The sequence below is a fragment of the Neofelis nebulosa genome, chromosome 8 (assembly GCF_028018385.1).
Source record: "Neofelis nebulosa isolate mNeoNeb1 chromosome 8, mNeoNeb1.pri, whole genome shotgun sequence".
NCBI lineage: Eukaryota > Metazoa > Chordata > Mammalia > Carnivora > Felidae > Neofelis > Neofelis nebulosa.
The window spans coordinates 63,799,457-63,819,608 of NC_080789.1; positions in this window are offsets into that span (position 1 = coordinate 63,799,457).

Genomic DNA, 20,152 nt, shown 5'->3' on the forward strand with positions numbered 1-20,152 from the left:
AAGGAAGAGCAGATGTCTCAATGACAGGAAGCTTGAGAGCAAAGAAGGGACTTTGAAGCGTTCGTGTCCTGGCTCACCCACTCACTGAGACCCCAGACAAGCGGAGCTTCATTTTCCTCATCTGTGAAATGGAGCATAGACCTTCCCTACTCACCAGATAGGGTGTTTGAGGATCTGACAAGATAGCTGTGTTCTTTCCTATCAGGAATACCACATCCTTCATTTCCAGCACTCTGAACTATAACAGGATTGTGAGAAATGTCACTATTATTATAGCACGTGTTGTGGATTAAGCCCACTAGTTCGAATACCAAATAACAGGCAAAAAATGGGCCTCGGGCTGGCCCTCTTGGGGCACAGTACAGCCAGTCCCCCGGACTGGAAGTTCTGAGACTTCTATTCAGGGTTGATCCATTCTTCTGAGGTTGATCCATTCTTCTGAGCAGAGCCCTCGAAATTCAGCAGAAACTGCTGGATAATCCACATTCCCATCTAGGAGAGGTCTAGAACTGAGACTAACTCGCTCCTTACTCTATTCTATTACTTTCTGGATTATGACTTTCTAAATACTAATTTGAATGTCTGGATCTGAATATGAATTTCAGAGCCAAAAATTATACACACACTTGTTATTTCCTTCCTTCTGCTTTCTTTGAATTTATTATTTTTTTTAAGCCATCTCTGTGCCCAACTTGGGTCTCGAATTCATGACCCTGAGATCAAGAGTCGTATGCTCTACCAACTGAGCCAGCCAGGTGCCCCTGAATTTATTATTTTTACCATTTTCAACTTCTTGAGTTGAATGCTTTAGTTTTCCACCTTTCTTCTTTTTCAATATAAGATTCTTTGAAGACCATAAGTTTGCTTTTAAGAACCATTTTGAGGGGCGCCTGGGTGGCTCAGTCGGTTAAGCGCCGACTTCAGCACAGGTCACGATCTCACGGTCCGTGAGTTCGAGCCCCGCGTCGGGCTCTGGGCTGACGGCTCAGAGCCTGGAGCCTGCTTCCGATTCTGTGTCTCCCCCTCTCTCTCACCCTCCCCCATTCATGCTCTGTCTCTCTCTGTCTCAAAAATAAATAAACGTTAAAAAAAAAAAAAGAACCATTTTGACTGCTTCCTATTTTCCCATGTAGCATTTTTATCAACATTTCATTAAAAAAAAAAAAAAAACTTTACTCTTTAACTCATAAGTTATCTAAAAATTTCCCCACACCTGGGTCACTCATCTCCAGACATTTATTGAGCACATACTTAGTCTGTGCCTAGACCTACATGGATGCTGAGGGAGACATTAGATTCACCCAACACTTATCCCTAACTATCTGCTTCAGCCATGTTTCACTTGCCTGCTTTGGTGCCTTTTATCCAGAAGACTCTCAACTCCTTGGGGGTGAGGATGGCATCTTATCACATCCCCAGGGCCTTGCACGGTGCCTGGCATAGGAGGTTTTCACTAAAAAGTGAAATTGATGACAGAATGAATGAACAGTGTACCTTCCCAACTGAGGCCTCCTGGCCTAAATGAGCCATGCAAGTGAGGGTGCGGCTCCTTGACCTTTGTATCTCCAGTGCTAATGCAATGCTTGGCACACTGAAGGAGCACAGTTAGTGCAGGGAGGGAGGGAAGGAAAAGAAGGAGGGAGGGAAGGAAAAGAAGGAGGGAGGGAAGGAAAAGAAGGAGGGAGGAAAGGAAGGGAGGGAGAGAGGGGGGAGAAAGAAAGAAAGAAAGAAAGAAAGAAAGAAAGAAAGAAGAAAAGGGAAAGAAGAAAGAGAACAAAATAAGAAAGGAAGAGAAAGAAAGAAAGAAAGAAAGAAAGAGAAAGAAGAGAACAAAATAAGAAAGGAAGAAAAAGAAAGAAAGAAAGAAAGAAAGAAAGAAAGAAAATAAAGAAAGAGGGAAGGAAGAGGAAGAGAAAGAAAGAAAGAAAGAAAGAAAGAAAGAAAGAAAGAAAAGGAAAGAAGAAAGAGAACAAAATAAGAAAGGAAGAGAAAGAAAGAAAGAAAGAAAGAAAGAAAGAAAGAAAAGGAAAGAAGAAAGAGAACAAAATAAGAAAGGAAGAGAAAGAAGGAAGGAAAGAAAGAAAGAAAGAAAGAAAGAAAGAAAGAAAGAAAGAAAAGGAAAGAAGAAAGAGAACAAAATAAGAAAGGAAAAGAAAGAAAGAAGAAAGAAAGAAAGAAAGAAAGAAAGAAAGAAAGAAAGAAAGAAAGAAAGAAAGAAGAAAGAGGGGGGCGCCTGGGTGGCGCAGTCGGTTAAGCGTCCGACTTCAGCCAGGTCACGATCTCGCGGTCCGTGAGTTCGAGCCCCGCGTCAGGCTCTGGGCTGATGGCTCGGAGCCTGGAGCCTGTTTCCGATTCTATGTCTCCCTCTCTCTCTGCCCCTCCCCCGTTCATGCTCTGTCTCTCTCTGTCCCAAAAATAAATAAAAAACGTTGAAAAAAAAATTTATATAAAGAAAGAAGAAAGAGAACAAAATAAGAAAGGAAGAGAAAGAAGGAAAGAAAGAAAGAAAGAAAGAAAGAAAGAAAGAAAGAAAGAAAGAAAGAAAAGGAAAGAAGAGAACAAAATAAGAAAGGAAGAGAAAGAAAGAAAGAAAGAAAGAAAAGAAAGAGGGAAGGAAGAGGAAGAAAGAAAGAAAGAAAGAAAGAAAGAAAGAAAGAAAGAAAGAAAGAAAGAGAATTAAGTGCCGCTTTCCTAAAGGTGCATGGGAGAAGAATGAGTCACAAACAAGTCAGCTGCAAGAGAAAGGGAGCAGAGGATGACAGTTTGGAAGGACGGTCACCGCGAGCAACTCCTCATTCTCATATTTATTGGGAAAATCATATAAATCACCAATAGACATCACTATTCATTATATTGTTTAAAGAGTGTTCTCGGGAGGAAAACAGAACTTGTTGAAGCATGTAGCGGGAGTAATCTATGGTTGAGCAAGCACAAAGAATCTGATTAGACCCATAACAGGTGGTCATGGTCTCTGAGAAAGTGGAGAAGTACGAAGAAACAGGCGGTGTTCCACCCTGAGCGGGCCAGGCATTCCCAGCTGCTTGGCTTCAGCAATGTAAATCAACCGCCTCCCTGGAGAGACATTTCAATAGATGTTCTTCTTAGAGCTATCTTGTGTATTGTATAGTTCCAGTTAATGTTTTCCTCCAGTATTATGTTTGAAGCATCACATTGTTCTGAGGGGCCATTACAAGGAAGGAAGAGGAAGGAAAGGAAAGGAAAGGAAAGGAAAGGAAAGGAAAGGAAAGGAAAGGAAAGGAAAGGAAAGGAAGAAAGAAAGAAAAGAAAAGAAGAAAGAGAGGGAGGAAAGAAAGAAAGAAGGAAAGGAAGGAACAAAGAAAGAAAGGGAAGGAGGAAAGAAAAAAAGAGAAAGGAAGGAAGGAAGAAAGGGAAGGAGGAAAGAAAAAAAGAGAAAGGAAGGAAGGAAGGAAGGAAGGAGAAAGAAAAAAGAAAAGAAAAGAAAAGAAAAAGGAAGAAAGAAAAGAAGAGAGGGAAGAAAGAAGGAAAGGAAGGAACAAAGAAAGAAAGGGAAGGAGGAAAGAAAAAAAGAAAGGAAGGAAGAAAGAAAGAAAGAAAGAGCGAGCAAGCAAGCAGGAAAGAAAGAAAATTATTCTTATCTGCTGCACCTTTCTCACTCCCCCTCCCTGAGCAAGCTCCCTCCTTCCTCCTCCTTCCCACTCCCGCCCTCTAGAGGGATTCACTGAACACTTGGCCAAGGATGGACCCCTGCTCTGAGTAGAACAAAACCAAGCCCCTGCTTGGGTTGGGCTCTTTCTTCTCCTTGATCTCTGGTCCTCCTAACTACCTGTGAGACGGACAGAACAGGTATCGTTAGCTGAGGCCCAGAGAGGCCAATCACTATAACTTTGGTCGTCCAGCAAGTGAAAAAAAAGCATTGTGGTTTCATGGAACCATTTTTTACCTGCAGACTGCGTGCCATAAGGGCATGAAAAATGACCAACCCCAGGAGTTGGTGAAATGGAGACTAAAGACCCCCACCTTCAAACACAAAGAGTGGTGAAGTTGAGCAGTTACTCAACAGCTGGTGCCCAGCCTAAGCCCCTGGGGCTCAGCGTGGATGATCAGAGCTCAGAGGTCTTGGGCCAGGACTAGCAAATCAGCACCCTGGTGGCAACAGGGGGTCACCCTTCCTCTAAGGGAGTCCTGGGGCAGAACCCAGGAGAGGCCCTGTGTGCTAGGGATTGACAGCATGACCTCCCCTCCTGCCCCTTCTGCTGGTCTATTTAGGCCTTAGAAAAAACAGCCAGAAGGCAGGTGATCCCTATACTTGGAAAACTCCAGAGGCTGATGAGGGGTAGGGGGTACCCACAAAGAAACAGAGAACCAGAGATGCGTGGGCAGAGCTCAAGACCTCCACACTGGGGTCTGCAGAGGAGTTGGGGGATGTTAGTCAAAGAGGGTTTGGAGAAGGGGAAGGAAGCAGCTTGGAAGGAGGTAAGGAATAATGAGAAGTGGCCCGGAAGAGGGAAGTGGAACAGATTGCTCAGCCTCCTGCCCGGGGAAAAGGGTAAAGTCACCAGACAGGAGCACAGGAAGCCCGCACTGAGAATGAGGAAAACCACAGAAGCTCCTGTCATGAGGTGGGGGAACCCCTGAAATCCCCACCAGAAGGTGAGCCAGCTGTGAACCGTGTCATTCAGCTGTGCATCGTGCTGTCTCGCAGGGCGCCAAGCATACAAGCGGTGCTTACTAAATGCTGGATAAATGAATGGAGGCATGAATGGCAGGTGACTGCAGCTACTGCAGGACGGAAGATGTCCCCCCCCCCCCCCCCCGCCACCGAGGACTTCCGGAGCCCCTACTGTGTGCGGCACCCAGTGCTAGCCCCCGCAGGGAGGGAGGAGGGCATAAAGGGTAAAATGGAGTCCTTGTCCTCAAGGGGTTTCTGGCGTCCGGCCGGGATCGGGCTCATGGTCTCCTGTTGTGCCGAAGGCCCCGCTGTCGTGATTGGCCGTGTGCTCTCCGTGGGACCTTGGGCAAGTCATGTCCCCTCTCTGGAGTTTTTCCTCTGTCTGCAAAATAAAGGAGTAAGCTAGGTGCTCCTTCAGGTCCCTTGGCTGTCAACACCTCAGCGCCCGCCCATCCCCTCCCTACCCACCTTGATTCCGTGAGCACCTCACCCTCCTACAGAGGCAGCAATCAGAGCGGCTGAGACGTAGCCTGTACAGAAAACTCGGGTTCTAGTTGTGTGGTCTTGGGCAACCTCCAGGAGATAAGAGCACCTGCCTCCTGGGTCTGTTGTGAAGCTTTAGAGAGATGACGGACGCACGATAAAAGACATTTAGCCCAGTGCCTGGCACATGCTCGGTGCTTTAAAATAGCAGTAACACAGCAAGCGTGCGAATTCTGAAAATCTCCCCCCTTATCCTGTGGGGAGTTGGAACCCGTCCCCTACCCGGCCCAGGTCCCCACTATCTGCCCAGCCTCACCCGCCCCTTCCCCCCTCCAGGAGAGACCAGGGCTCAGAGCTGTGCTTGGGAGCAGCTGAGGATTGGAGTGTGCAGGGAAGGGGCCCGTGCCTCAGTCCCTCCGGTTGCCTGCCTGCGGGAGCGTCAGCCCACATTGCGTTAGGGGAAGGTCAGCGCCGGCCGGCGAGCACCGCGATAACCACTGCCCCCTGCCGGCCGTGGCGAGACCAGCACTTCCCGGGAGGCGAGCCTTCTTGGGCTTCCCGACCAGACCCAGCCAGGAGGAGGCGGCGGGGCAGAAAGGAGGCGGGGCGGGACACCTGGTGGCTCAGCGGGTTAAGCATCCGACTTGGGCTCAGGTCGCGATCTCAAGGTTTGTGGGTTTGAGCCCCGCCTCAGGCTCTGTGTGCTGACAGCTTGGAGCCTGCTTCGGATTCTGTGTATCCCTGTGCCCCTCCCCTATTCACGCTGTCTCTCTCTTAAAAAAAAAAAAAAATTTTTTTAAGAAAGGAGGCGGGGCTGCGCTTCCCAGCGTTCAACCTGGATCTCCAGTCTCCACACACTTAGCTCAAACCTCAGGCCTCAGTGATAGGAGGCTCCCAGGGCTGAGCGAGCTCTCTGCCCACCTGGCAGGGGCAGGGGCAGCGCCCTGCCCTGGGAGGGCGGCCACAGCCCGCGGGCCCCAGTGAGCCTGTGCCCACCAGAGATGTGGCTCCCTTCCCCCAGCCTTGGCTCCTCTCACCTGTCGATCTCTTTTTGTCCGCTCAGGTGTGGCCTCCTCAGAGAGAGACCCGCCCACCCGAACTAGCCCCTACTACCTCCAAACCACTTTTTCTTTCTGGCTCGGTTAACGCCCCCCCATCTGGTGTTCTCACAGCACTTAGCACAACCTGCTTTTATTGATTTTTCCTTCTCTGGTCTATCAGTTGGTACCTCATCATTTCACACAGAAGGGATTCCATGCAAGTAGCTGATAGTGTGGGTACTGAAAGCTGCAAGGACAAAGGGGAGGTGGGTGCTGAGGAATTCTAGGAGTGTAAGCACAGGAGGTAGTCCCATTTCTAGGGCGGAAAGAGGAGCCTTAACCAAACCCAGGGGCTCAGGTGAGGGCCCCAGGGAGCTCCTTCTTGGACACCGGGGCAGGGGCTTTGGACAGAGTAAAATGTTTTCCTTCTGAGGGAACAGCTGGGACTTAAAGCCTGGGCCACTCTTCTACCAAGACGGCTAAGGTTCCCTGGGCTTCCAGAAGGCAGCCTGCACGTGTGCCCCAGCTGGAGAGAGTGTAACACCTGCAAATCCCCTACTGCAACCCCTCTGTTCAGAAACGACCAACATCCCCCCAAAATCAACAAGTGGGACCACATCAAACTAAAAAGCTTCTGCACGACAGGATCAACAAAATGAAAAGGCAACCCACAAAACAGGAGAAGATGTTTGCAAATCACGTATCTGATAAGGGGCTAATCCAAATATATAAAGAATTCATACAAGTCAGTAGCAAAACACACACACACACACACACACACACACACAGCCAATTTTGAAAATGGGCAGAGATGGTCAACAGGAACATGAAAAGGTGCCCAACATCACTGATCATCAGGGAAGTTTAAATCAAAACCACAGTGAGGTATCACCTCACACCTGTCAGAATGTCTAGTATGAAAAATACAAGAAATAACAAGTGTTGGGGAGGGTGTGAAGAAAGGGAACCCTCGTGAACTGTTGGTGGGAATATAAATTGGTGCAGCCACTATGGAAAGTATGGAGGTTCCTCCAAAAATCAAGACTAGAACTTTCATATGACCTGGCAATTCCACTTCTGGGAATACATGCAAAGGAAATGAAATCACTACCTCAAAGAGATATCTGGACCCTCATTTTCACCGCAGCATTATTCACAGTAGCCAAGATATGGAAATAACCTAAGTGTCCATCTATGGATGGATGGCTAAAGAAATTGTGCTATACTGTACATATACAATGGAATACTATTTGGCCATAAAAAGAAGGAAATCCTGACGTTGGTGAACATGGATGGACCTTGAGAGCATTGTGCTAAGTGAAATGTCAGACAGAAAGACAAATACTGTATGATCTCACTTATATGTGGAATCCAAACAAACAAAATCATAGAAGCAGAGAACAGAATGGTGGTTGTCAGAGATGGGGGGGGGGGGGAAGGAGGGAATGAGAAAAGAGAAAAAGGAAAGGAAGGAAGGAAGAAGAAAAGAAAAGAAAAGAAAAAAGGAAAGAAAAGGAGGGAGAGAGAAGGAAAAGAAAGGGAAAGAAAGAAAGAAAGAAAGAAAGAAAGAAAGAAAGAAAGAAAAGAAACAAGGAAAGAAAAGGAGGGAGAGAGAAGGAAAGGAAAGGAAATGAAAAAAGAAAGAGAAAGAAAGAAAGAAAGAGGGGAGGGAATAAAGAAGGAGGTTGGGGGAGGAAAGAAAAAGGGAGGGAGGGTGGAAGGATCACCTACCACCCTACTTTGATCGCTAGATTTTTTACATCTTTGATTTCTTTCAAAGGAAGAAACCTGCCTCTCAACTATGTCCCAACTAAGGCATGTGAGTTTGGGGGAGGTTACCATGGCCACTCAACTTCTGTCCCCAAAAGAGCAAGAAAGAACCAGAATGCTCCCGCCTTCTCCTCCCCATCCCCCAGTCCTCCAGCCCCTAACAGGTTTGTGCCAGTGGTGGCCCAGCTGCAGCTGCAAAGCCGGGCACCTCCCTCCAAGGAACGGTGCTCCCAGCACCGAGGAACGCATGCCTCAGAACCAGCACTGAGCATTCCCTTGACAAATATTTATTGATGCCTGCGATGCGCCAGGCACGTGTTAGGCTCTGATGATACAGCGAGAACAAATCTGCCCGAAGTCTGCTCTCATGTGGACTTTGCATTCTTGCGGGGGGAGGCAGATAAGAAAGAAATGTATTGTAAAAGAGATCGTTGGCCAGATGGCAATAAGAACCGCTGCGGGGAAACATACAGGAGAAAGGAGCATGGGGAGTGTTGGAGGTAGGATCGCTTAATAGGGAGGGCAGAGAAAGCCTCGCTGAGAAGAGGACATTTCGTCAAAACCCAGGAGGGGAAGAAGCAAGCCACGTGGACGCCCTGGAAGAGCATTCCAGCAGAGGGGACTGGCCGAGGGCAACAGCCCTGGGGCAGGACCCCGCCTAGCACGTTTGAGGACCTGCAAAGGAGGCCAGCGTGGCTGCAGTGGAGGGAGAGGGGAGCGTGGGAGGAGACTGACCAGAAGCAGGACTCCAGCTTGGACTGAGTGACGTGAGGATCTGCAGTGGGGAGTGGCTGGATCTGTCTCTGTGCCAAGAGGTAGAGGGCCAGAGCAGAACAGTACAATCTGGAATTTTCCCAGCCCTGCACTTGACAAGAAATAAAAGGGCCTTCTCTGCCAGTCTTTCTTTTAATCCACAATTTCCATTTTAAAGCATCAAAATGAGGGGGTTAGTTTTCAGTTCAACAAGCCCTAGGACACCCCTTCCCATCAGAATGTTAGCTCCCAGAGGCAGGTGCTATGTGATTTGCTTATCACTGGACCCTCAGTGTTTCACTAAAGGGCCTGGCACTTAGCAGGTGCTCATTAAATATTTGTTGAAGGAAAGTGAGGACATCCCCAGGACAGCGTGCTCAGGCAACTTGTCATGACCCCCATGGCCACATTGTGGGTCGAGGCCTGTGTGGGGCACTGAGCACACATCACCCCCATTTCAGGAGAGGTTGAGTGACCTGTGGTCTCCCCGGGGCAGAGCTAGAATCTGACCTAAGCCTGCCTGACTCCAGGGCCGTTGCTGTCTCAAAGCTGTCACACTGTCACAAAGGCCCAGCACCCTTGCCAGGTCACTCCCAGCTCCACCCTGTTCACCCAGGGCCCTCTAACACCAGCCCAGAATGCTCCAGAGGGGGAGGGGGCTGTCCCGGTACCTGTCCCTCTGAAGGTCTGAGAATCTGTTGGTGGAGGAATTAAGTCTGTCCCTCCGGGGTAGGGGCATATATCTGTCCCTCTGGGAGTCTGCCCCAAGTGGTGGGAAGTCTGTGCTTCCACTCCTACCCCCACCCCACCTGCAGGTGGGTCTCTACCGTCGTTCAGCCCCGCCCTGCCCTGCCCTGCCCTGCCCATCCTGGTCCCGCTGCCTGCCTGCAACGCTTCTCCCCGCCATCCGCAGGTCCCGAGCGCCCCCTGCTGACCGCGGCTCCACCTGCACCCCTTGCCCCGCAGGAGCGGGAGAGCAACTGTGCCAAGGGCAGTGCGGTGGGCTACAGTTTGGCTTCAGCCTTTCTCTCCCACACCCAAAGGATCCCTTCTTGGGTCCTCTCATCTCTCCATCCCCTCCAAGGCTGAGGGAGGATTACCTAGCACAAACAGAAAGGGGGACAGGACACAGCCAAGTCCCCCAGGGCCCCAGGACTCTCCTGCAGTCTCCCTGGGGAGCCTTGAGAGAGGCGGGTAGAAGAAGGGAGGCAGGATCAGGGTTCCCTGGGCCAGTCTTCTGCTCAACGGCTGAAGAAAACCGAGGCCAGCCCCAGCCCCAGCCTTAACCCCTCTCATTCTATGCACCCTCCTCTTATCCAACTCTGTGCCTGCCCATCCTATCTGTCCCCAAAATTACCTTCTTCCAAATCCTCCCAAGTCCCGGGGCTACCCACAAGGCCATCAGATGTCCTGCTGGGGCACTGACACCTGTGCCAAGGCAGGAGCCCAAGAAGGGGACGGAAGGTGGGTGAGCTGGAGAGGAGCACGTCTGCGCAGCCACATGGCTAGGTGTGGATGTGCACACACACACTCACCATGCACAAGTGTGCACACAGGGATGCAGGTGCACCCTGCACACACATGTGCTTGTGCACGCGAGCATGGAATATGTGTCACATGCTCATGCACGGGCATCGTGGGCACGCCTCCACGGATGGACACGGGTGTCTACACCTAAGCAAGCATCCTTAGACGCAGGCCAGTATGGGGCCGCCATCCAAGCGCACATCTCCACACACGCTGATGCTCCTGTGCACACGCGTCCACACACATCTGGGGGGGAACTACACTCCGGAGTCAGAGAGACCGCAGTCTGAACCCTGGCTTTGCCTTTACCACTCAGTTGCTCCGTGGCCTTGCATGTGTGTTACCTTTCAGAGCCTCAGTTTCCCTGTCTTACAGACAGGTAAGAGGGGGTACCTGTGGGTTGTAAGGATCAAAGGAGCTAATGAATGGATGGGGCCAGTGCACGGTAAGCACTCAGCGGGTGTCAGCAGGCAGAACCCCTGCCTCGAGCCTGCGTGTGACTGCAACTGTAAAGCGACAAGAAGGGCTCCCATCCGCAGTTTGAGGCCATGGGTCCCTGAGCCTGGAGGCCCCCGGCACAGGCACACACATGCGCATGCACACAGGGGCTGCTCTGTGTGCCTCCGCTGTTTGCACGGGCTGCTTAGCTACCAGCCGAGTTGAAGGGCACATGGGCCCACTCGGAGCCCGGCCCTCCCACCCCGGCCTGTTGGGACAGGGCCTGGCCAGGATTCCTGCATTCCTGCTGCCTTCCCTCCTCCTCCTGGCCACAGACACGGATACAAAATGGAAGACTCCGGGACCTACTCGTCCTCCAAGCCACCATAGGCTTTGCCCTGCCCACAGCAAGTTGGGGGTGCTTTAGGGGGCCTTCCCCGAGACTGGAAAACTTGAGGGTCCTCCTGGGGACTCTGCAGCCTGCCTAACAGCCCCCTCCCCAACTCCGTCATTTCCACAAGCAGGAGGCTTCTGAGACCATGCCTCAGGCAGGTGGGAGGTGGGAGGCCCGCGGGCCCATAGTGCCCTGCCCCCCACACAAGCTGCCCCCACGGCCTCCTGAAAAAAGGAAGCCAGCCGATACCCCTGTGACCTCCTCTCCCTAGGACCCAAATCCCCTCACAAAACTGTGTCCCACCAGGCCACCCCTCCATGGCCACCCCAGTGCCTGGGCCCAGAGGAAGAGGAGCTCCTCGTCCTGGGTCCCAAGCAGGGAACAACCTGGGCTGACAAGCTAATTTGAAGAACTTTCCAAGGGATCAGGGACAGCCACATGGCAGGCTGTCCCTTAAGAGTGTCCCATTCAGTCCTCAAGCCCCCAGCCCATCAGGCCCCAAAAGAATGATCTAGGATCCTTCCCCTTGCCCATTCTCACCCCCAGTGGTCAGGGAGCACCCAGCAGGAACTGCCGCCATATTTAGTGGACAGTGAGAGCCACATTCTTTTGTCCTCTGGAAACTAAACTGGCCCAAAGGTAAGCAGTGCAACGCACTTAGGCCCTTCCCCTGCCGGGTCCCTCCAAAACAGCTCAGGGCCACCTCAGATGTGGGGGCATAGAGAGTAGCACAGGCATCCCAGGAGTGATATCCCAGCACGTAAATACAGCCTACTGCCCCATTTTACATATAGATAAACGGAGGCCCAGAGAGAACAGGGGCCTTGCTAGAATCGCACAACAGAGGTGAACTTTAGGCAGGGAGCTGGGCCTCCTGATCCCTCCCCACACCCTCTGGAGACAGCCAGGGCTCCAGCAGATCTCTCACTCTGAGCTTTGCTCTGTGTGCTGGAACAGTCCAGCTGGTGGGGTAGAAAGGCACATGGGGGACACACACACCAAAATCAGTGGGTATTGTGCTGGGAGAAGGAACAGGCTGCAGGAGGCTTCTTCCCAGGGCCCAGCCTTAGAGCTGACAGTGTTAACACTGCCCGGACAGGGTCCCTTCTGGAACTTCTGCGGCCTGGACTATGGCCAGAATGAGCAGGTCACTGGTGTGACCACAAACAGACCTGAGTTTGGGAAAGGAGACCCTGAAGATACTCTTGAGATCCACACCCTCTCCACTACTATGGCTGTGCAATTTTAAACCAACCAAAAAAAAAAAAAAAAGTGTGGCGATAAGGAAAGGGGAAAAGAGCCTCAGTATACCCACCTGTCAAATGGAAATGGGGTTTGTATTCTCCCTGACCCCTACCCCCACCCAACGCTGCCAGAGCCTGCCCTCCATGGTCTGAGCCTCTCCCTCTAAGCCAGGAATGTGCCTTCCCACTCCTCTGTTTCAGCCCTCCAGGCCAAGGGCAGAGTCAGCAGGACTTGAGGGACTGAGCCAATGTCCAGTCCCCTCCGGGCTCCATGTGTCTGGCTTCCACTCAGTGACACCAGACAGGAGAAGCCAGACCCAGGCTGTAACCAAAACAGGCCAAAGCTGGCATTTCTCTTTTCAGCTACTTTGCGCCCCCCGCCCCCCACCCCCACCATCCACACCCAATCTGAGGACCACAGTTATGGGACAGGGTGGGAGTACCGTGTCCCCATGGGGAGGACCATAGGGCTCTATTCTGGGGAGCCGCCTGGCCAACCTGCCAGTCTGCTGGGGGAGGTGAGGAGGGACCACCACCCTTTGGCACTGTCCTGGACCACCGTCCATGAACGTCTGGGATCATCGCCCACAACAGTCCTGCAAGATAGTGCCCTCGCTCTCTTTTAACAGATAGGGAAAACGAGGCCCAGGACTCTAGCGCAGCTCCCGCTGCCTCCAGCAGGACAGGTAGAAGGCCGCCGAAAGGGTACCGGGGACCTAGGTGGCCCGGAGCCACCCACCAACGGGGCAGGTGTGTGTGTCAGGCCGCTGTCCGACGAGGGTCCCCCGGACCCTGAAACTCAGTACCTCGGGGCCCGTGGCCCTGGCAGCCGCCCCAGCGCCAGTGCCCACCCCCTCGGCGCCCGGACGGGGGCTGGGCCGGGTGTGGCGCCAGGTCCCGGGGCGGGGCTCGGAAGCCTCTGTTCCCGCAGCGCCGACACCTGGTGTCCGCCCGCCCGCGGGCCGGCGTGCCCGGGCAGGGAGGCCGCTCCGGGCCGCCCGGACCGGACGGGACGGGACGCGGGCGGCGCCGCCACATCTGAGCCCCGCCGCATTCCGGGGCGCCCCGCCGGGGGCGGGGAAGGAGGAGCTTCCCAAAGCCTGTCGGGCACCGCCTCCTGCCGGCCGCCGCGGGCTACTGCAGGTCCCGGAGCCGGTGGCCTTGAACACGTGACAAGGGGCCTCCACTGGGGGGGCGGGGGACAGCTCAGGGGCGCCTCCCATGGTCCCACCACCCCCACCGATCACTCACCAAACACTTCAAAGTGACAAAGCCAGAGCCTTGTGGAGGTCTTGCCCTCTACCCTCTTTCACTCTGCCAGGCTGAGCCACACCCCCAACACCCAATAATACCCCTGAGATCACACTAGCCACACACTCTGCACACAGCCAGACTCCAGAAGTGACCTCCAATTTCCAGACTCCCCTTATCTACGAAGAGGACAGAGCTGGAGACTCCTTCTCTCCCTGACTCTGAGCGGCTCGGACATCTGCCAAAGCCCACCTGTCATGCTACCCTCGATGCCCACTCCAATGCCTGCCTAGCCTGCCCCCTGGGAGGCAGAAGAGACAGCCAGGGTTCTGATAGGCTGCTGTGTGACCTTGGCTAAGTAACGGCTCCTTTCTGAGCCTGTTTCCTCTTCCATGCTCTGAGGGGCTGGGCTTGGGGCTGTGAATTCACATAAGGATCTTAAGCCCTGTGGAGCATCCCTTCACTTATAGACAATAAGATGAGGCCACGCCAGCCACCTTCTCCACCTGGAATGTCTGCCCAGTCCTTACCTGGACACTCTAAGACCCCTCAATGTGTCAACAGCAAAATGCTTATACAGCAACCACTGTTCTTTCTGCTTTCTAAGTACTCACATTTAGCAAATCTGCTCGGAACAGTCTGCATGGCCCATACCTCTCAATCTCTCTCTCTCTCTCTCTCTCTCTCTCTCTCTCTCTCTCTCTCTCTTCTCTCTCTCTCTCTCTCTCTCTCTCTCTCTCCTTGGGTCTGTCAGTAAGCCTGAGCCTGGGCTTCCATGGATTTCGTGTCTGGGCCACCGCCAGGGGCCACAGTGAGTCAGAACACTGCACAGCCTGTCTGTCCCTCAGCCGGAGCCCCCTTCCCTGCCATGGTGCCCACTACTCAGGCAGCACTGTGGGCAACAGGTGCTGGGGAAGGAACATGGACTCTAGTCCCAGCCACAGTGGATGCCATGTGGCCCAGGGCAATGCATGAGTCTCTCTAAGTTTCTGAGCTGGTTGGAAGAGGCCATTTCGAAAACCATGTTAGTGATGCCCATCTGGGATTCAGGGTGGCCCTGGGGGTGTTTGCTTCACAATGTGCTTTCCTCTCCTGGAGTCACGGTGCTTTGTACACAGGAAGTGCTCACTAAATGCATGAACTAACAGCTGTTCACAGACTGCAACCCTGCTCTCAACCCCACTCCGAGCCAGGGGAACTAGGAGGGGCTATACCCTCTGCCTTCCATGCCCTGGCCCTCCTGGCTTCTAGAATCTCCTCATGGATCAAGGTCCAGGCCCAGAAAAGTCAGTGACAGGGAGGTGCTAGGGCCTAGCACCAGCCTACAGGCCAGAGAGAAAGCTAGCCCAAGTTCACACATGTTCAGATACCCCCATTAGAGCACTCTGAACCAAAGGTCCCTGTGGGCAGAACCTACAGGGCTTACCCCGGAGCTTCCCATTTGGAAAGTCTGGGAGAGTCCACTGACCACAGTTTCAGCTGCCCGTAATAAGCCTGTTACAAACATTTATTGAGCACCAACCAGCATCAGCAACTGCCCAAGACACTGGGAATACAGGCTAGTTCAGAACACAGAGAAGATGCTGGAAACCAGCTCAGGTGCAGAGTCAAAGAAAAATCTGGGGCAGGAGGCAGCACTTCCTGGAGAGGGGCGTGTGTGCAAGGTGTAGGAAGCCAGGACAGGGCCAGCAGGCTGGGGAAGGGGCGTGGCGAAGGGCATTCCCCTTGGGAATTCAGAATGGAGCCTCAGGCTTCCCCAGACCCTGCAAGTGGGAGCGGGAATGCGGGTACTTGCAATCCTGACCTCCAAATTAAGGTGGCCTGAGCACTGGGTAGTCTGCATCCTCCAGTGGACATGGCAAGAAGAGAGGGGGTTCAACACACAGCAGGAGAGACTCGAGTCAGACAACAGGCAGAACTTCCCGCGAGAACTTCCGAATTCCAAACTGACAAGACACTGTGGGGTTCCCTGTCCCCCAGGGCCTTCAGGAACAGGTGCCACCCCAGGGGGCTTCAGGAGGGGTCCTTTCTGCACCATGGCAGGGGGTTGGGGCAAGACTCTAAGGACTGCTCCACACAGGGGAGGCTGGGAATGGGAGAGGACAACTCAACCATTCTTACATGTTTGGCCTGGTTTCCTTCACACAGAAGTTGCTTTGTCAGCTCCCCGAAAAAGTTCTGTGCAATCACTGTGCTGGGAAGCTCCTACACCAGAACGGAGGGAGGAAAGGAGGAGATGGGCGCAGGGCTCCTCCCTCAAGCCAGGCTTGGTACCTGGCCCCCACCCTGTCCTCTCCCAGCAGGGCCATCTCAGTATACTCACCAAGCAGAACCTAGCGCCCCGCAAGGCCCAGGGCTAGACGGACAAAGAGGGAGAAGTCTCCCCCAGGAAACAGTCAGGACTGGGGGTCAGAAGCCCTGGGCTCTAGTCCCAGCTCTGGGGCTCAGTTGCCCAAGGTCCATGGTGAGGGGTTGGATTAGATAACATCCAAGAACACTCCCAGCTCTGAAATTTCTAGGACCAACAGGAAGACACGCTCCCTTCCTTCACTGTGCCCACAGGGGGTCCATGGCTAGAGCATGGACTGACTCCAGGCCCGGCCCTGTCCCTACCATTAGGTCAAACCTCTGTGATAAACTCACCACCACGTGTCCCGGCAGAGGGCTGTTACCAGGGTCAAATTCAACAATGCTTGTAAAGTGTAGAAATTTCGAGTCAGTGCTTTTATCTCCAGGGCGAAATTCCAAGATGGGGCATCTGGCTCACACAGGATGACCATCGCCATGGAAGGATACAAAACACATTGCACCCGAGGGCTGGGGCAGGGTGGCGGCTTCTGGGGAAGGTCAGCTTCTAAGACAAGTATTACAGGCAGGAAGGCAGGTCTATGGGGAGAGAGAGAGAGCACCTGCTTCTTTGGGCTGTCTCCACTGGGCCCCATTGCTGGCAAACAGGCAAACTGAGGTAGGCCACGTCACCTGGAGAACTGACCAGAACTGCCCAGGGAACCCCAGCTTCCTTGGAACAGGGAGGGTAAGCCTTTGCCTAGAGAGCCAAACAGTGCAAGAAAGGAGGATCCTGGGCTTGGGGAAAGTGGCTGGCATGGCCCGGTCTTATCAAGTGTCTATAAGTGAAGGGACCCTCCGTAGGGCTTAAGATCCTCATGTGACTTCACACACCTAGCTCACCCCCTCACTGCATGGAAGAGAAAACAGGCTCAGAAAGGAGCAGTCACTTAGCCAAGGTCGTACAGCAGCCTCTCTGAGCTCTAGCTGCCTCTTCTGCCTCCCCGGGGGGCAGGCTAGGCCTCCCCATGCCAGAGGCCCTCACCTGAGTCTGGGCTGGTAGCAGGTGCCCCCTGAGGTAAGGAGGTGGGGGCAGGGGGACACTGTAAGGCGCAGGGCCAGAACTGGGATACCACCCCAGCCTAAGCTACTGTCCTGCCTAGGTAGGGCGGGGAGGCCTGGAGGCAGGGAGGTACCTCTCCTCTCACCTGGCAGACAGCATTTGTTACCTTATAAGGTGCTTTCTCCTCTCCCTCGAACAGTTTCTGACAAAGAACCAGGTGGGGTTGTGGGTGGAGGGGGGGAACTGCACCCTGTTCACCTACCCAATGGTACCCGGTAACCAGCTACCCAGGCAGCCCCTGGTCTGTTGGAGAACATCCACTAACCTACAGGTGGTCTCTGAGCCCCAAGCCTGGCCTGGAAACAGGACCCGTGGGCTCTCCTGCCCCCTCACATTCACACAGGAACATACACATACTTGTGGGGAAAGCTGGTGGTCATGTAGAAACCACACTTCCTGTCCTTCCCCGGGAACAGTGAAGCCTGGCTCCCCAAAGAGGGAGCTGGCCCTCCTGCCCCTTCCCCCAGAGAAGACAGATGGGGACGGTCCAGGACTCCAGCAGGTCCGTGTCTGTCTCCATCCTCAGAAGTCTAGAAAGGCCTGGGACCCAGGCCCAGTGGCTGGGAGGGGCTGCTTCCTCGCCCTAACCCTATGGGACCCCTGCCTGACTCTGAGTGAGAGGGGCTGTTGAGGGGGTCCCAGTGATGAGCTACCCTGAAGCAGAGGCCGGGGGGGCAGGCCGCTACCGCAGTACCCGCACACATGGCAAGGAGGTTGAAGGCAGGCTGGCCACTCACTAGCATCTCTAAGCCCCAGGTCCTTCATCTGTAGTGGGAATGATAGTTTCCTCCTCTCAGAGTTGTTTTCGGGGTCCCGTGGGTTGACACTTTGGACAGGAGTACATAGTGGCCTGCAAGTGCCCTTTATCGGGCAGCTGGGGGAAGGGTCAGCGCCCGCCTCAGGGTCTGGTTGTGTCCGTGGGGCCCAAACCCTGTTCCAGCTCCTCTAAGGCTCTAATTGGAGGTCACAGAGCCGTTGGTCACCGAGGAACACCTTGGAAAGTGCTCACAGCACCACTGTGCCCCAGGTTGCCGAGCCCTGGCCTCAGCGCTGGCTGCGCATGTGGCTGTGTGTGTGTGTGTGTGTGTGTGTGTGTCTGGGGTGCCGCCGGGCCGGCTGGGCCACACCCTGGTGATTCAGGGCTGCAGCATGCACCCTACCCGGCTAGTGGGAGAACAAAGCCACCAGCTCAAGTCCCCGGCATCCAGCCTGAGTCACACTCAGACACACCCAGCCAGGTGCCCCTTGCCTCCTGAGCCAGACCCACCCCAAGGGATCTGCGGTGCAGCAGAGGCAGCCCCTCACCCTGCCGACCAGGGCCATGCCTGGGTGCAGCTGGCTGAGACAGGAGCCGCGCCCAGGGAAGCCCGGAGGTCCCTGGCCCAGACCAGGACCACCAGCCCACCGCTAGGGCCCCCAGACTCCAACTCATTCCAGGTGGCAGAGTACAGCCCCTGTGGAAGCCTAGGCCTGAGGTTCAGGAGGCTGGCTCTTTAGGAGGCTAGACTCAGGGAGGGTAACAGAGGACAGGGGAGAGGCTGTCCATGAAGGCCGTGGGCCCTGGTCAGTCTGGGTTGGGGGCATATGCTGCGGACACAGCCTTAATCCTGGGCCCCCAAGTTGGGCCCTGAAATGTGTGGGGGATCATGACAAGGTGAGACAGCCAGGCCTTCCGGGTACCACTGTGGTGAAGGCCAAGTGGAGAGCAGGCCCGGTTTCCCCACCAGGACCTGGGAGTGAGGGTTGTCAGGAGAGGGGCTAGAACTCACCCTATGAAGCACCCCCGGCCAGCGGTGGCTCAAAGAAGCCAAGGTCCCCCGACAAGCATCCTGGGTAAGAGAGGAGGCCCGGGCAGGAGGCCAGGCAGCCAGCCAGTGGGGCAGGGGGACTGTATTCACTGGCAGGGTGTAGCCCCAAACCCAGGCTCTGTTCCGTGTGAAATGGGGCCCCTGCTTCAGCTGATACCCAGGCTCCTGAGTAGGTTCAGGGCTCAGCTGCAGAATGCTGCTTCTTCCGGCCCCAGCCTGGGCTCAGAGGCTGGAGGGGGTCCTGCCACAATGAGGGCCAGAGCACCTGGTCTCCAGCCAAGGCCATGGCTGAGAGCACCCCACCGAAAAGGGCGGGGACACCACAGGGCAGACAACCAGATCCCCAAGACCCTCAACAGGTTCCAGGCGCACCTAACCTTAACATGTCAGCCTGACCCTGACCCTGACCGTGACCCTGACCCAAACTGACCTGACCCCAAACTGCGCCTCATGCTAACCTGTGTCTGCCCCACCTCACCCCTGAACCCATCTCCAGATCTGACGTTTTGCTAACCCCAACCCTACCGCCACATCAGAACCATACCCCAGCTCTCCCCTAAATCCCAACCTCGGTGTTTCCCTATGCCCAAACCCTAGCCCGTCCCAAACCCCCGATCTGATCCGCACCCACCGTCAGTCCACACTTCTGCCGACAGTTCCCGCATCAGCCCTGCCCCTGCCCTAACCCCACAACAGTTCTCCAAACCCTGCCTTCCCAGGCCCTCCCTGATCCTAACCCCTCTTCCACATCCCAGCGGCACCCCACACCGGCCTCTGCCCTCACCCCAACTCTACCCTCAGCCCCCCCCCCACACAGACCCACTTCCACCCCAGCTGTCCACGTGCACCCAGCGCATGGCCACGTCAGCCCATCTGACAGTCAGGGACCTCTGCCAGATCAGGCTTGCCTGCGTGCGTCAGGCCTGGCAGGGACCCAGAGCAGCAGGTCAGATCCCACACGGCCAGGCTGGGAGACAAGATGGAAGGACCTCCCCCCGGGTACGAGCATCAGGCCCTCTGCCAACAGCACCAGCTCCTGCAGCCAGGGCTCCTGGAGGCCCCGTGCTAAGACTTCTGTGGGGGATCACTCAGAACCCGGGCCTACCTTGGCCCTCCTCCCCTCCTGGCAGTGAAGGGGTTGGGGGGCAACTGAGAGCAGTCCAGTGCCTACCCAGGTCAGAAACCCGCTGCAGCACCGCCACTGCCCCACTGAGGTTGGGGACAGGGTACCAGCACCTCAAAGAAGGGGGTCAAACCCAGCCCCTGGAACTTGTGCCAGCATCCCCCCAAGTGCCACAGCCCCTCTCCCAGCACCCCCAGCCTCTGCCCCTGGACCGTAGGCCCAGCAGGCTGAGCTCAAGGCCATCCTGTGCCATCTGCGGAG